The 17999-nt window shown below is 46.6% G+C and overlaps 1 pseudogene; it reads left to right on the forward strand.

Moving 5' to 3' along the window:
• Nucleotides 1-1014: 1014 nt before the first annotated feature.
• Nucleotides 1015-17718, forward strand: LOC137319608 (galectin-5-like; annotated as a pseudogene).
• The last annotated feature ends 281 nt before the right edge of the window (nt 17719-17999 follow it).

The following is a 17999-nucleotide window of genomic DNA, read 5'->3' on the forward strand; positions in this document are numbered from 1 at the left end:
ACAGTGAATCCATCTGCAGCTCCAGCTCTGAAATGCGGTTAGCTGGTAGTTGCAGCTGGACACACTTCCTGCACACATGGTCGCCAGGGACACTGGTAGTGTCCATGACTTCCCACATAGTGCAGGAGGAGCATATCACGGGTGCGAGCTCTGCTGACATGACTTGCCTTAGACTCTCAGACTCTCCTACTGCTCTCGGTCTCTCCTTTTATATTGTGCTCACCTCTCGGTCTCTCCTGCCTCACCTGTGATGTCGCACAGTAGTTTTCTCTTGTTGCAGGTCTGCTGCTGCCTTTATTCCCCAATCTCAGTCTTCTGCTGCTCAGGTCCACTGCCGCTCTGCGGAAAAAGTTCAGAAAAGCGAGGCAAAGCAGCACGTCCTTCCCCCACTTCACCGAATTCCCACACTTACCAAACTCTGAGGTGTTCACTCTGTGCTCTGCTGCACTTCCTTCTCAGTCCATGCGCTGTTAATTTCAGAATCCTTCAATCTAATTGGTTAAGGAGGTACCCAGTTGCTTGCCCTGTTCACTCAGGCCGCAGACGCCCCATTTCCCTCGCTGCGCCATTATCAGCTCCCACTTTCGGCAACTTGACACAGTTAGATGCCCTGCCACAGCAAATTATTGCTTTTAAAAGGGAAGGGGATAAATATTTGACAACAAATGTATTTTAAAGGCTATGGGGAAGAATGGTGGAGAGCTCTTTCGGAGGGCCAGAACAGGCATGAAGGGCCGAATGGCCTCCTTCTGTGTTGTGCCTCGGGACATTTTACTGCATTAAAGACGCTATATAAATGCAAGTTGTTGTTGTAAACTTCTATGATTTCTATGTTATTTTGTGTTTCTTTTGTGATGAGTGAAAATTAATGATGGTCCTTAACAAGAGGAGATAAAAAGATTATCAGTCACATGATAAATTTAAAACATTTAAAATTGACTGCGTTGATGTGTGGTTTGACAGGCCTGTTGTGTCCTTGTGAAGCTTTGGTGATGTTTTGGATCAGAAGCAGAGTTTCGTTTCTGTGTTGAGGAGGAGTCAGCTCTCTTGACGTGTCAGTTCCTGCGGTTAAATTGGGAAAGAGGTGAATTTCAGTCTCAAACAACATCGCTGCAACTCCTAGAGCTTTCTGATCGCAGCACGCACAGGCAGCCGGAGATCCAGCAGCATGGCTTTCTCGCAAGGGTCTGAGCAACAGCCCATCTACAGCCCGGTATGTACCTGGTCCCAGCCCCAGCAGATGTCCCCCGGTGACTGACCATGATTGCGAAAGTCATTTGCTTGTTTGATCATTTTTTCCCGGCAAATAGTCTCACTCATATTCATTCTTGCCGCCCTTTTGAACGAATGCATGGCAGTTCGGTAGTGGGGGGGGGTGGGGAACTGGTGGAGAGTGGAGGTTGGGGGAGAGAGGGAGAGAGAGGGAGAGACTGGGGGGAGAGAGTTTGGGACAGAGGGAGAGACTGGGAGAGTGAGGGAGACCGGGGAGAATGGTGGAGAGAGGGAGACTAGTGGTGAGAGGGAGACTAGGGGTTGGGGGGATTGGGGCTCCAGTGGGGGACAGAGACTGGGTGTTGGTCCCAGCGTTTCTTGCAGAGCAGCAGCATCCTGCTACTTGACAATTTGCATGTTTCTACATTACCTCATTCAGCCCTCATGTGCCTGTCCTTGTAGCCATAGATCCGCTCTAACTTTCTAATCTTATTCACATTCCCTAATTTTCCATATCTAAGGTGTTTCTAAGGCGGGTCCCTCTTCAAGGCTGGAGCGAACATAGACAACTTGTTTTGTCCGTTGCTGAGTTTCTTATCAGCTACAGCTCTCTGATTGGACTGCCTCCTAATTAAGTCCATAGTCCAAACTGAAACATTGCTTTTTACTGCATTTGATCTATATTAATAACTTGGACTTGGGTGTACAGGTCACAATTTCAAAATTTGCAGATGACACAAAACTTGAAAGTGTAGTGAACAGTGAGGAGGATAGTGATAGACGTCAAGAGGATATAGACAGGCTGGTGGGATGGGCGAACACATGGCAGATGAAAGTTAACGGAGAGAAGTGCAAAATGATACATTTTGGCAGGAAGAATGAGGAGAGGCAATATAAACTAAATGGTACAATTCTAAAAGGGGTGCAGGAACAGAGAGACCTGGCGGTATATGTACACAAAAGTGGCAGGACAGGTTGAGAAAGCGGTTAAAAAAACATACGGGATCATAAGAACATAAGAAATAGGAGCAGGAGTAGGCTATTTGGCCCTTCGAGCCTGCTCCGCCATTCAATAAGATAATGGCTGATTTGATTCTGGCCTCAAATCCACTTTGCCACCCTTTCCCCATATCCTTTGGCTCCCTTGCTGATCAAATATTTGTCCAACTCAGCCTTGAATATATTCAATGACTCAGCCTCCGCCGCTCTTTGGGCAAAGAATTACAAAGGTTCATAACGCTCTGAGAGGAGAAATTTCTCTTCATCTCCGTCTTAAATGGGCAACTCCTTGTTCTGAGACTATGCCCCTTATTCTAGAATCTCTAGCCAGGGGGAACAATCTCTCAGCATTGACCCTGTCAAGCCCCCTCATAATCTTATATGTTTCAATGAGATCACCTCTCATTCTTCTAAACTCCAGAGAGTATAGGCCCATTCTACTCAACCTCTCTTCATTGGACAACCCTCATCCTAGGAATTATAGAAAGGTTACAGAACGGAAGGAGTCCATTCAGCCCATCGAGTCCATGCCGGCTCTATGCAAGAGTAATCCAGCTAGTCCCACTCCCCCGCCCTTTCCCCATAGCCCTGCAAATCTTTTCCTTTCATGTACTTATCTAATTCCCTTTTGAAGACCATGATTGAATCTGCCTCCACCACCCCCTCGGGCAGTGCATTCCAGCTCCTAACCACTCGCTGTGTAAAAGGGTTTATCCTCATGTCACCTTTGGTTCTTTTGCCAATCACCTTAAATCTATGTCCTCTGCTTCTTGAACCTTCCGCCAATGGGAACAGTTTCTCTCTATCGACTCTGACTAGACCCTTCATGATTTTGAATACCTCTATCAAACCGCCTTGCAACCGTCTCTGTTCCAAGGAGAACAACCCCAGCTTCTCCAGTCTACCCATGTAATTAAAGCCCCTCATCTCTGGAATCAATAAAGGAAATCTCTTCTGCACCCTCTCTCAGGCATATATAACCCCAGATCTCTCTGTTGCTGTACCCCTTCCTACTAAAATGTATCCAGTTATTCTAGTTATTCAATCCAGAAACCACCCAGATTTCTATCCATTGGTTGGAAACAAGGTTCAAAACAATCATCCCCTGGACTTAAAAGTTCCTCCAGTACTCTTTTACTGTTATTCATATTGTGGATAATATAAATTTCAATTTTTAGTGTTCACTCTAAATTGGAAATTCCAATTTTATATCTTTCTCTTCTTCAATTGACATCCCTCTTTTTTTTTATTCATTCATGGGATGTGGGCGTCACTGGCGAGGCCGGCATTTATTCCTCATCCCAGATTGCCCTTGAGAAGGTGGTGGTGAGCCGCCTTCTTGTACCGCTGCAGTCCGTGTGGTGAAGGTTCTCCCACAGTGCTGTTAGGAAGGGAGTTCCAGGGTTTTGACCCAGCGACAATGAAGGAATGGCCGATATATTTCCAAGTCGGGATGGTGTGTGACTTGGAGGTGATGTTGAACCCATGTACCTGCTGCTCTTGTCCTTCTAGGTGGTAGAGGTCGCGGGGCTGGGAGATGCTGTCGAAGAAGCCTTGGCGAGTTGCTGCAGTGCATCCTGTGGATGGTACACACTGCAGCCACAGTGCGCCGGTGGTGAAGGGAGTGAATGTTTAGGGTGGTGGATGGGGTGCCAATCAAGCGGGCTGCTTTGTCCTGGATGATGTCGAGCTTCTTGAGTGTTGTTGGAGCTGCACTCATCCAGGCAAGTGGAGAGTATCCATCGCACTCCTGACTTGTGCCTTGTAGATGGTGGAAAGTCTTTGGTGAGTCAGGAGGTGAGTCACTCGCCGCAGAATACCAAGCCTCTGACCTGCTCTTGTGGCCACAGTATTTATATGGCTGGTCGAGTAAAGTTTCTGGTCAATGGTGACCCCCAGGATGTTGATGGTGGGGGATTCGGCAATGGTAATGTCGTTGAATGTCGCGGGGAGGTGGTTAGACTCTCTCTTGTTGGAGATGGTCATTGCCTGGCACTTTTCTGGCGCGAATGTTACTTGCCACTTATGAGCCCAAGCCTGGATATTGTCCAGGTCTTGCTGCATGCGGGCTCGGGCTTATTCATGATCTGAGGGATTGCGAATGGAACTGAACACTGTGCAATCATCAGCGAACATCCCCATTTCTGACCTTATGATTGAGGGAAGGTCATTGATGAAACAGCTGAAGATGGTTGGGCCTCGGTCACTGCCTTGAGGAACTCCTGCAGCAATGTCCTGGGGCTGAGATGATTGGCGACCAACAACCACTACCATCTTCCTTTGTGCTAGGTATGACTCCAGCCACTGGAGAGTTTTCCCCTTGATTCCCATTGACTTCAATTTTACTAGGGCTCCTTGGTGCCACACTCGGTCAAATGCTGCCTTGATGTCAAGGGCAGTCACTCTCACCTCACCTCTGGAATTCAGCTCTTTTGTCCATGTTTGGATCAAGGCTGTAATGAGGTCTGGAGCCGAGTGGTCCTGGCGGAACCCAAACTGAGCATCGGTGAGCAGGTTATTGGTGAGTAAGTGCCGCTTGATAGCACTGTCGACGACACCTTCCATCGCATTGTTGATGATTGAGAGTAGACTGATGGGGCGGTAATTGGATTTGTCCTGCTTTTGTGGACAGGACATACCTGAGCAATTTTCCACATTGTCGAGTCGATGCCAGTGTTGTAGCTGTACTGGAACAGCTTGGCTCGATACTAGTGTGTTTAACCCTATCCTGATTGTTTCATTACAAAGTTGGTTTCTCTATGGACCATGTGCGAGTGCCTTGATTAATCAAATTAAATCAGTAGTGATACAGTATATGTTCTCACTCACCTGAACCACATTTACCATTTCATGTGGTGGTATTATCAAGTAACTGAGCATGCCTGAGACCCATTCTTCAGTGCATCTTCTTCATGCATTTTGCATACTAGTTGCCTTAATTGCAACATATCACATTTATGCACAAGTGATCCCAACATCATGCCACACGTGACATCAAATACAAGCCATTCCTGCGCTTTCAGGTTTTTAAAATATCAGGGGTGTCTGGAGGTCTTTGTTTATCTCCCCCAGCATTGTCCTGGTGTCTCGGGTAGTGGCCAGGCTTATCAAATGCAACTTTCTCATTGTTCAGTATAGGCAAGGACACAGCCATCTCCAAGAGAAAGCTATCAATTAACTGTTCTTAACTACACTTTCCTGACTTTCACTAGAATGGATATTGATACCAGATTGATATATTTGGGTGAATCATGCCCAGGTGATTTATCTTACTCGTGGATGTTCTCAAACATCTCTTCCCTAAACCCTTCTGTTCGGATTCCTGAAATTCACCCACAATCACCAAGGGCGATAACCTTAGACCCCATTTGGTGGTATAATTTTCCTGTTTCTAGCTTATATCCTCAGTCACTTCCTCATGTCCAATTTACACGTCTCATTACATAATCTTGCCTGTCAAAACCCCATATAATTTATTTAGTATTTTGAGCCGTTAAGACCTCCATCTCCCCATCTGTTATATTATCCCAATGTCTTTGGTCATATTGATGGGTTTTTTTTTGGTGGGGGAGGGGGCTTCTGTTGCTAAAGCTGAAATACGGAGAGTTCCACCTGAACACAAATCCATGGACGATGCTTTTTATTGCTGTTTTATTGAAGTTTTTTGGCAACGAGGGGGCTGGGAGTGACCGTCTCTTGATGAGTTTACATAACCAGCAGTTTTTATGGAGTTACAGCCGTCCTCATCTCGCCACAGGTTTGGACTATGGTGTTTCGCCAGCTAAAAATAACTGCCATTTTTAAACAAAAATGTTACGGTGGGGGGAGCGGGATGGGGGTACACTGGGAAGGGGAGTCTTGAGGGGAGGGGGCCATTTCTGCTTCTGTGTGAGAATTCCGCAGCCACAGAATCATGGGGAAGAAAATGGGGCATTGAGTATTCTTCTAACTCTGTTTACCCTTTCTTTCAGATTATCCCTTTCACTGGGGCTATATTTGGTGGACTGCAAGACGGGAAGATGGTGATAATTCAAGGACAGGTGCCAGGACATGCTGAGAGGTAACCCTGCCATGACTCAAAATCAAGAAAGCTCCAGCCCTACGACCCTCCGAGATCTCTGCGTTCCTCCAACTCTGGCTTCTTGTGAATCCCCGATTTCCTTCGTCTCTCCATTGGGGGCCATGCCTTCAGCTGCCTAGGCCCTAAGCTCTGGAATTCCCTCTGCCTCTCTACCTCTCTCTCCTCCTTTAAGATGCTCATTAAAACCTACCTCTTTGACCAAGCTTTTGGTCACCTGTCCTAACACCTCTATTTGGTGTCAAATTCTGTCTGATACGCTCATGTGAAGCGCCTTGTGACATTTTACTATGTTAAAGGCATTGTATAAATACAAGTTGTTGTTGTACAGTTATATAATACAAGATGATTATCTCGACTCACAACTGTCTGCAAGAATTTCCGTGTGAATGTGAAGTTGGTTTTGCACAAACCAGATAAAATGATGTTGTCTTGTTATTAGCTGGCAGCCTCCTCAAATGTCCACACCCCAGCTGGAGGACCAGTGATCTATCTGCATGGGACCGGTCCCTTTGGTCTCTTTATGTGGGTGATACCCACTGTTGCAAAGTTGCAGTGGCTGGGCCTGGTGGGATTGTTAAGTTAGTCCCTTACAAAGGAAGTCTCTTCCCCGCCCTTCACCTTTCTCGTACTGGTTGACTCACCAGGTTCAATCCCACATCCAAATGGTCCACTGTGAAATTATATTATAAAATGGCTTTAAAGGATTTAGATCTGAGTGAATCAAAAAATACTGAGACTTGTGGAGATGAAAAACAGGAATGAAATGTAACATTTCCTGTTGTTCATTCTCAAGATTTTTGAATCTTTATTCCATGCTGCAAAAGTTCCGGTGGGAATAGTACGACTTGAGCTGCTCTGGGGTCTGTTACAGCCCTTAACCCAACGCACCCAAGCTCTGCTCAAAAAGGGTGTAAGGGTAAACCCAGCAACTACAGGCCAGTCAGTTTAACCTCGGCAGTGGAGAAACTTTTAGAAATGATAATCTGGGACAAAATTAACAGTCACTTGGACAAGTGTGGATTAATTAAGGAAAGCCAGCACAGATTTGTTAAAGGAAATATTGTTTAAGTAACTTAATAGAGTTTTTTGATGAGGTAACAGAGAGGGTTGATGAGGGCAGTGCGGTTGATGTAGTGTATATGGACTTCCAAAAGGAGTTTGATAAAGTGCCACATAATAAGCTTGTCATCGAAGCCCATGGAATAAAAGGGGCAGTTGCAGCATGGATACGAAATTGGCTAAGTAACAGGGAACAGAGAGTAGTGGTGAACGGTTGTTTTTCTGAATGGAGGGTACAGTGGTGTTCCCCGGGGGTCAGTGCTGGGATTTGCAGATGACACAAAACTTGGAAGGGTAGTGAACAGTGAGGGGAGGATGGTGATAGACTTCAAGGGGACCTAGACAGGCTGATGGAATGGGCAGACACATGGCAGATGAAATTTAACGCAGAAAAGTGTGGTGATACATTTTGGTAGGAAGAACAAGGAGAGGCAATATAAATTAAAGGGTACAATTCTAACAGGGTGCAGAAACAGAGAGATCTGGGGGTTTATGTGCACAAATTGTTGGAGGTGGCAAAGCAGGTTGAGAAAGCGGTTAAGAAAGTATACGGGATCCTGGGCTTTATAAATACGAGGCATAGAGAACAAAAGCAAGGAGGTTACGATGAATCTTTATAAAACACTGGTTCGACCACAACTGGAGTATTGTGTCCAGGTCTGGGCACCGCACTTTAGGAAGGATGTGAAGGCCTTAGAGAGGGTGCAGAAGAGATTTATTGGAATGATTCCAGGGATGAGGGACTTTGGTTACGTGGATAGACTGGAGAAGCTGGGATTGGAGCAGAGAAGGTTGTGAGGAGATTTGATAGAGGTGTTCAAAATCATGAAGGGTCTGGACAGAATAGATAGAGAGAAACTGTTCCCATTGGCGGAAGGATTGAGAACCAGAGGACATAGATTTAAGGTAATTGGCAAAAGAACCAAAGGCGACATGAGGAAAAACTTTTTTTGACGTAGTGAGTGGTTAGGATCTGGAATGCACTGCCTGAGGGGGTGGTGGAGGCAGATTCAATCATGGCCTTCAAATGGGAATTGGATAAGTATTTGAAGGGAATCATTAGCAGGGCTAAGGGGATAGGATGGGGGAGTGGGACTAGCTGGATTGCTCTTGCAGAGAGCCAGCACGGACTCAATGGGCTAAATGGCCTTCTTCCGTTCTGTAACCATTCTATGATTCTATTAGGAGCGAGGGGCACAGCCTGTCCAAATGTGGGCCAGTGTTACAGTCAGTTGTCCAAAAAATTCCCAAAATGGAAATTGGACCACCTCCCCCACTAAAATATAATGAAAGAAAGAAATATAAATTTAAAAAAAGACATCAACATCTCACGCTGTGCTTATCAAAGTCTTCTCCATTGAGGGACCTCCTGCAAATATTAGCACACACCCAGGGACCCACTACAAATAATCGTATACAATAGGGGCCCCCTTCAAATAATAGCACGCTCCCAGGGACCCACTATCAATAATAGTACAACACCTGGGGCATTCTCCCAGGGACCCCCTAATTAATAACACAACAACAATCTGGTGTTGCAGTGATGATCTATGTTCGGAGCAGCATGCACCCTTCAAGGAAGCTAACTGACCGAATTTGTCCTTGTCCCGTAGGTTTGCGGTGGATTTTCAGTGTCGTAGCTGTGAGGGTTGTGGAGGCAGGAACCCTCACAACATTCAAGAAGCATTTGGATGAGCACTTGAAATGCCATAGCATACAAGGCTACGGACCAAATGCTGGAATATGGGATTAGAGTAGACAGGGCTGATGGCCGGCGCGGACACGATGGGCCGAAGGGCCTCTATCCGTGCTGTATAACTCTATGACTCTATGACTCTATGAGAAGCCCCGTTCCGACGTCGCCTTTCACTTTAACCTGCGTTACGATGAAGGTAACATCGTTGTCTGCAACACGTTGGAGCGCGAATATTGGGGAAGTGAAGAGAGGAAGAACCAAATGCCCATCCCCTGCGGCTTATACTTTGAACTGATCGTTAACGTGCGCAGTTACTGTTTTCAGGTATGAAGAGGGACTAATTGACTCCATGTGAACGGATTCCTTGAAAAGTAGAACTATTAGGCCTACAAATATGTTCCCCTCTTCCTGTGGGCAAGTGCCTGCCCTACATGACTGAAATCAAGAGCTCACTGTCCAGGTGATCACAGGCCCAGACCCATATTCCATTGCTCCAACGTGTTGTTCGTCACAGCATTGCTGAAGGTAGATCTCAAGCAAACCATGGCTTGTAAATGGGGCCCTGGATAAAGAGACAGTGCCATTGTGTCAGGTGGTGTGGGCAGTACCTGTGAGATATGTATAAACATTTTGTCAGAAACGCTACATCTCAGTACAAATTGATTTTGCTTTAATCATGAATCTCGGGAACTGAATTTAAGTCCAGTACGGGAAGGGAAGGTGTGGAGGGGAGGGGAGTGGGGGCCGGGAGGCAGATTCAACGAATGAATCCAATCGGGAATTCAGGAGTAACTTCTTTACTCAGAGAGCGGTGAGAATGTGAAACTCGCTACCACATGGAGTAGTTGAGGTGAATAACAGAGATGGATTTAAGGGGAAGCTGGATAAACACATGAGGGAGAAAGGAATAGAAGGATAGGAGGATAGGGTGAGATGAAGTAAGGTGGGAGGAGGCTCGTGTGGAGCATAAACACCAGTGTAGCCATTTGGGCCGAATAGCCTGTTTCTGTGCTGTGTAATTCTATGTAAAACTCCAAGATGGAGGACTGATAACTTGTGCTTTCATAAGTAATTTGATTGCTTTTCTTTCTTCCAAAGGTTTCTGTGAATGGTCAGCATTTCCTTTAATACAACCACAGGCTGCTCCTCAGTAGAGTGGACACGCTCAAGATTTCAGGAGATGTCCATGTGAATGCCATCACCTTCAGAAGCCCAAATGTAAGTAGCTCACCGCCATTTGCCAAGTCCAAAACTGGACAGGGAGGCAGAGATCAGGACAGCTGGGACCATGGTTTGAGTTGTGAAGCTTGCTCTGCTGGTCATGAAAATTGATTGAAAATCTTTATAACCAATGCAACCATGTCACAAGACAGAAGTGAGGGAGAAAGATGACTTTTAATTGAAAGCAAGACATTTGGGGCTGGATTTCCCTCTATTATTCTGCCCAAAATTGGGCGGGATAACACCTGAAAAAGGTGGGAAATTGGACAGTGAGGCCTACTGGAGTCTCATCGCCCAGACCTCAGTTTCTCTCTCCTGGCCCAAGGCATGACTGCTGCTGGCCGCTCTTTCCCTGCCCCCACCACATGCGAGTGCCAGTTGGTAGCTTTACCCCAAGTGATTAAAGCATGGAAGAATGTGGAGCTCTTTACAGATTATATCAGACATACCTTCTCGCATACCAGGATGTCCTTCTGCACACTAAGAGCAGTCAACAGTTGGAATGGACTCCCAGATAGAGTAGTGGAGGTGAAAGACCTGGAATCATTTAAGAAACGAATGGATGCCGCAATCGGGGCACCAGTGGGCTTCGCTGGATGGATAAATTAAGATGGGCTGAATGACCGTCCTCATCTGTAATGATCTTTTGACCTCCACAAGTTGAGTCTCTGACCTCTCGTGCAGAGGCACCAAGCAGAAATCAGATGTTTGCCCATGAAAGGAAAGGGAGCGGACAGCACGGTGTGAGGACAACAGAGTGTGCTGAGAGTTCGGTAAGTGTGGGAGTTGAAGGGTTAATCTCTTTAAATCTAGTGCATATTGCTTCAACTGTTTAAGGTCAATTTAAAAGTTTAAATTTCTAAGTTTCTGTCAGGCTTCAGTAGAGAGCTGCTGTAGCAAGTTAATTGGTTAGCTAGATTCAATTGGTCCCTGAAGGTGGGGCAGGCCTGACTCATCTGAGTCTCAACTGTAGAAATACAGGGGCCTGTCAGTGCGGACAGCACGGTGTGAGGACAGCACAGTGTGCTGAGAGTTCGGTAAGTGTGGGAGTTTGGTGAAGTGGGGGAAGGAGGTGCTGCTTTGCCTTGCTTTTCCTGCAGAGCGGTAGTGGACCTGAGAGCGGTGAGCGGCGGGAGAGAGCGAGACCAGAGCGGGGATAAAAACAGCGCGGAGAGAGCGAGAGTTCAGTCGGTGAGCAGCGGTAAAGAGCGAGACCAGAGCGGGGATAAAAACAGCGCGGAGAGAGCGAGAGTCCAGTCGGTGAGCGGCGGTAAAGAGCGAGACCAGAGCGGGGATAAAAACAGCGCGGAGAGAGCGAGAGTTCAGTCGGTGAGCGGCGGGAGAGAGCGAGACCAGAGCAGAGATATAAACAGCACGGAGAGAGCGAGACCAGAGCGGGGATATAAACAGCGCGGAGAGAGCGGGAGTTCAGTCGGTGAGCGGCGGGAGAGAGCGAGACCAGAGCGGGGATATAAACAGCGCGGAGAGAGCGAGACCAGAGCGGGGATATAAACAGCGCAGAGAGAGCGAGACCAGAGTGGGGATATAAACAGCGCGGAGAGAGCGAGACCAGAGCGGGGATATAAACAGCGCGGAGAGAGCGAGACCAGAGCGGGGATATAAACAGTGCGGAGAGAGCGAGACCAGAGCGGGGATATAAACAGCGGGGAGAGAGCGAGACCAGAGCGGGGATATAAACAGCGCGGAGAGAGCGAGACCAGAGCGGGGATATAAACAGCGTGGAGAGAGCGAGACCAGAGCGGGGATATAAACAGCGCGGAGAGAGCGAGACCAGAGCGGAGATATAAACAGCGCGGAGAGAGCGGGAGTTCAGTCGGTGAGCGGCGGGAGAGAGCGAGACCAGAGCGGGGATATAAACAGCGCGGAGAGAGCGAGACCAGAGCGGGGATATAAACAGCGCGGAGAGAGCGGGACCAGAGCGGAGATATAAACAGCGCGGAGAGAGCGAGACCAGAGCGGGGATATAAACAGTGCGGAGAGAGCGAGACCAGAGCGGGGATATAAACAGCGCGGAGAGAGCGAGACCAGAGCTAACTCTGAGAGCGAGACTCTGAGACCAGCGGCAGTTCGGGGTGACGTCGCCAGTCAGAAAGTGACGCGGCACAGGGGAGGCAGCTGATTGGTGAGTAGGTTCAGGTGAGTATTTCTACCATTTTACTGTAAGTAAAGTAATAAGAAAGGCAAGATCTGCAGGTTTTATAGCAGATAGTGTTTTTTTTTAGTGAACCTAGGTCCCTAGTATAGTTAACATTTTCTAATTTCAACGTAATTTAAAAGGGGTAACTAAGCTAAGGCAAGTCATGGCAGCAGACCTCGCACCCGTGATATGCTCCTCCTGCAAGATGTGGGAAGTCATGGACAATACCAGTGTCCCTGCCGACCATGTGTGCGGGAAGTGTGTCCACCTGCAGCTACTGACCGATCGTATCTCGGAGCTGGAGCTGCGGGTGGACTCACTGTGGAGCATCCGCGATGCAGAGAAACTCGTGGATAGCACGTTTAGCGAGTTGGTCACACAGCAGGTAAAGGGTATACAGGCAGGAAGTGAATGGGTGACCACCAGGAAGAGTAAGAGATGCAGGCAGGTAGTGCAGGGGTCCCCTGTGGCCATCCCCCTCTCAAACAGATATGCCACTTTGGATGCTGTTGGGGGGGATGACTTATCAGGGGAAGGCAGCAGCAGCCAACTTCCTGGCACCACGGGTAGCTCTGCTGCACAGGCTGGGAGGAAAAAGAGTGGCAGAGCTATAGTGATAGGGGACTCAATTGTAAGGGGAATAGACAGGCGTTTCTGCGGCCGCAACCGAGACTCCAGGATGGTGTGTTGCCTCCCTGGTGCAAGGATCAAGGATGTCTCGGAGCGGCTACAGAACATTTTGGAGGGGGAGGGCGAACAGCCAGCTGTCGTGGTGCACATAGGCACCAACGATATAGGTAAAAAAGGAGATGAGGTCCTAAAAGCAGAATATAGGGAGTTAGAAGGTAAATTAAAAAATAGGACCTCAAAGGTAGTAATCTCAGGATTGCTGCCAGTGCCACGTACTAGTCAGAGTAGAAATAGGAGGATATTTCAAATGAATACGTGGCTAGAGGAATGGTGCAAGGGGGAGGGATTCAAATTCCTGGGACACTGGAAACGGTTCTGGGGGAGGTGGGACCAGTACAAACCGGATGGTCTGCACCTGGGCAGGGCCGGGACCGCTGTCCTAGGAGGAGTGTTTGCTCGTGCTGTTGGGGAGGGTTTAAACTAAAGTGGCAGGGGATTGGGAACCTGAGCAGGGAGAGAGAGGAAAGCGTAACAGGAAGGGACAGAAAGTATGGAGTAATAGGTAAAGTGTTAAAAAAGGAAAAAGCAGGAACTAAGCGTCACAAAACAGATTTGAAAGTTCTTTATCTGAATGCACGTAGCATTCGTAATAAAATGGACGAGTTAACGGCACAAATAACTACGTGTGGGTATGATCTTGTGGCCATTACAGAAACATGGCTGCAGGGTGACAACGTCTGGGAATTAAATATGCCAGGGTATTTAACAATCAGGAAGGACAGGCAGGAAGGAAGGGGAGGTGGGGTGGCTATGTTAATAAAGGAAGGAATCACTGTAATACAGAGAAATGATATTGGGACAAAGCATCAAGATAATGAAACAGTTTGGGTGGAGATAAGGAATAATAAGGGGAAAAAAAACATTAGTGGGCGTAGTATATAGGCCTCCTAATAGTTGCATCTCTGCTGGAAGAAGTATTAATTAGGAAATAGTCGGGGCATGTAATAAGGGAACAGCCATAATTATGGGGGATTTTAATTATCATATTAACTGGACAAATCAAATTGGGCAGAGCAGCCTTGAGGACGAGTTCATTGAGTGCATCAGGGATGGATTTCTTGAGCAGTATGTAACTGATCCTACAAGGGGGCAGGCAACCTTGGACCTGGTCCTGTGTAATGAGTCAGGATTAATTAATAATGTCCTCGTTAAGGATCCCCTTGGAACGAGCGACCACAACATGGTTGAATTCCAAATCCAATTAGAGGGTGAGAAGGTTGATTCTCAAACAAGCGTACTGAGCTTGAATAAAGGAGACTATGATGGTATGAGAGCGGAATTGATTAAAGTGGACTGGGAAAATAGATTAAAGGGTAAGACGGTACATGAGCAGTGGTGTTCATTGAGGGAGTTATTTTACAACTTTCAAAATAAATATATTCCACTGAGGAAAAAAGGGTGTAAAAGAAATGACAGCCATCCGTGGCTAAGTAAAGAAATCAAGGATCGTATCCGACTAAAAACAAGGACATATAAGGTAGCCAAACTTAGTGGGAGGATAGAAGATTGGGAATTCTTCAAAAGACAGCAAAAAGTAACTAAAGGATTGATTAAGAAACGGAAGTTAGATTATGAAAAGAAATTAGCAAAAAATATAAAAACAGATAGCAAGAGTTTCTACAGTTATATAAAAAGAAAAAGGGTGGCTAAGGCAAACGTAGGTCCCTTAGAGGATGAGACCGGGAAATTAATGGTGGGAAACATGGAGATGGCAAAAATGCTGAACAAATATTTTGTTTCAGTCTTTACAGTAGAGGACACTAAGAATATCCCAACACTGGACAAACAGGGGACTCTCGGGGGGGGGAGGAGCAAAATACGATTAAAATCACTCAGGAGATGGTACTCAGTAAAATAATGGGACTCAAAGCGGATAAATCCCCTGGACCTGATGGCTTCCATCCTAGGGTCTTGAGGGAAGTGGCAGTAGGGATTGTGGATGCTTTGGTGATAGTTTTCCAAAATTCCCTGGACTCAGGAGAGGTCCCGGCAGATTGGAAAACTGCTAATGTAACACCGTTATTTAAAAAGGGTAGTAGGCAGAAGGCTGGAAATTATAGGCCAGTTAGCTTAACATCTGTGGTGGGTAAAATTTTGGAGTCTATTATTAAGGAGACAGTAACGGAACATTTAGATAAGCATAATTTAATAGGACAAAGTCAGCATGGCTTTATGAAGGGGAAGTCATGTCTGACAAATTTGCTTGAGTTCTTTGAGGATATAACGTATAGGGTGGATAAAGGGGAACCAGTGGACATAGTGTATTTAGACTTCCAGAAGGCATTCGACAAGGTGCCACATAAAAGATTATTACTTAAGATAAAAAATCACGGGATTGGGGGTAATATTCTGGCATGGGTGGAGGATTGGTTATCGAACAGGAAGCAGAGAGTTGGGATAAATGGTTCATTTTCGGACTGGCAACCAGTAACCAGTGGTGTTCCACAGGGGTCGGTGCTGGGTCCCCAACTCTTTACAATCTATATTAACGATTTGGAGGAGGGGACCGAGTGCAACACATCAAAATTTGCAGATGATACAAAGATGGGAGGGAAAGTAGAGAGTGAGGAGGACATAAAAAACCTGCAAGGGGATATAGACAGGCTGGGTGAGTGGGCGGAGATTTGGCAGATGCAATATAATATTGGAAAATGTGAGGTTATGCACTTTGGCAGGAAAAATCAGAGAGCAAGTTATTTTCTTAATGGCGAGAGACTGGAAAGTACTGCAGTACAAAGGGATCTGGGGGTCCTAGTGCAAGAAAATCAAAAAGTTGGTATGCAGGTGCAGCAGGTGATCAAGAAAGCCAACGGAATGTTGGCTTTTATTGCTAGGGGGATAGAATATAAAAACAGGGAGGTATTGCTGCAGTTATATAAGGTATTGGTGAGACCGCACCTGGAATAGTGCATACAGTTTTGGTCTCCATACTTAAGAAAAGACATACTTGCTCTCGAGGCAGTACAAAGAAGGTTCACTCGGTTAATCCCGGGGATGAGGGGGCGGACATATGAGGAGAGGTTGAGTAGATTGGGACTCTACTCATTGGAGTTCAGAAGAATGAGAGGCGATCTTATTGAAACATATAAGATTGTGAAGGGTCTTGATCGGGTGGATGCAGTAAGGATGTTCCCAAAGATGGGTGAAACTAGAACTAGGGGGCATAATCTTTGAATAAGGGGCTGCTCTTTCAAAACTGAGATGAGGAGAAACTTCTTCACTCAGAGGGTGGTAGGTCTGTGGAATTTGCTGCCCCAGGAATCTGTGGAAGCTACATCATTAGATAAATTTAAAACAGAAATAGACAGTTTCCTAGAAGTAAAGGGAATTAGGGGTTATGGGGAGCGGGCAGGAAATTGGACATGAAGCTGAGTTCGGATCGGTCAATGCCCTGTGGGTGGCGGAGAGGGCCCAGGGGCTGTGTGGCCGGGTCCTGCTCCGACTTCTTGTGTTCTTTAGATTTGTGGTTGGGATCAGATCAGCCATGATCTTATTGAATGGCGGAGCAGGCTCGAGGGGCCGATTGGCCTACTCCTGCTCCAATTTCTTATGTTCTTATGTTCTTATCACCGTCTGGGGCACCGCTCCGTAGCCAGTCTCAGAGCAAACACGGGTGAAGGCTTGAGAGGGAGGTGGGGGGAAGGTTAGCTTCCCTTCTGTTTGGGGCAGGTTTGTGGTGCAGGAACAAGCAAGGGAAGAAAAATCTGATAAATTGAGGAAGACTCACCTTTGAAAAAAGGAAAGATATTAAAACGTACTCAAATCCAGTCTTTGTAATTATTTTGGTAAATCAGTTTGGAATCCAAGTTCTGATGAAAAATCTCACCCAAAATGTTAGTTTATCTTCCTCTTTCAGACTCTGATTTAACTGCTATGCATTTCCAGGGTTTTGGACTTTTGATTCAGATTTCTGTATCTTAACCTCGCACCGAGTCCCATTCAGCGACCACCCCTGTGCTCGCTGACCAACATTGGCTCCCGGCCCAGCAACACCTCCATTTTAAAATTCTAATCCTCATGTTCAAATCCCTCCATGTCCTCGCCCCTCCCTATCTCTTTAACCTCCTCCAGCACTACAACCCTCTGAGGATTCTGTGTTTCTCCAACTCTGGCCTCTTGTGCATCCCTCACTTCCTTCGCCCCACCATTGTTGGCTAGAGCTGCCTGGGTCCAAAGCTCTGGAATTCCCTCCTTAAACCTCTCCGACACTCTCCTTCTTTGACCAAGCTTTTGATCACCTGTCCTAATGGCTTGGTGTCAATGCTTGTCTGACAACGCTCCTGTGAAGCACCTTGGGACTAAATTAAAGGCGCTAAATAAATGCAGGTTGTTGTTGTTGTTCCATCGTTTTTTGTTCCTTTTAATCCACCCCAATCCTGTTCTCTGATTCTGTTTTGGCTATAGGTTCCTCCAGCCCGTGCTCCTCCCACTTATGCTCACATTCCGGTCTTCCATGTAAGGCTGGTTGTTTTGGTTCTTTCTGCAAATTGCTTCTGTCAGATTTTCAGTTGCACAAATGCCAGTTATTCTCCAAAATGGCAACAGGCCAAGTTTGCCGATTGCCTTGTTGAGGCCCCTGTCCAGACATTCCCTGCCATCTGAATTCTCAAGAACTGCTCACATATTTTAAATAACACATACATGCAGGTGCTGTGATGAGCTTCAAAAGGGAACTGGATAAGTACTTGAAACGAAAATTAGAGAGGATGCAAAGGAGATTTACAAGAATGATTCCAGGGATGAGGGACTTAAATTACTGGGATAGACTGGAGAAGCTGGGGTTGTTCTCCTTGGAACAGAGATGGTTGAGAGGAGATTTGATAGAGGTGTTCAAAATCATGAATGATCGAGACAGAGTGGATATAATCTGTTCCCATTGGCAG

Source organism: Heptranchias perlo, unplaced genomic scaffold (genome assembly GCF_035084215.1).
Source record: "Heptranchias perlo isolate sHepPer1 unplaced genomic scaffold, sHepPer1.hap1 HAP1_SCAFFOLD_88, whole genome shotgun sequence".
In the NCBI taxonomy this organism is placed as follows: Eukaryota; Metazoa; Chordata; class Chondrichthyes; order Hexanchiformes; family Hexanchidae; genus Heptranchias; species Heptranchias perlo.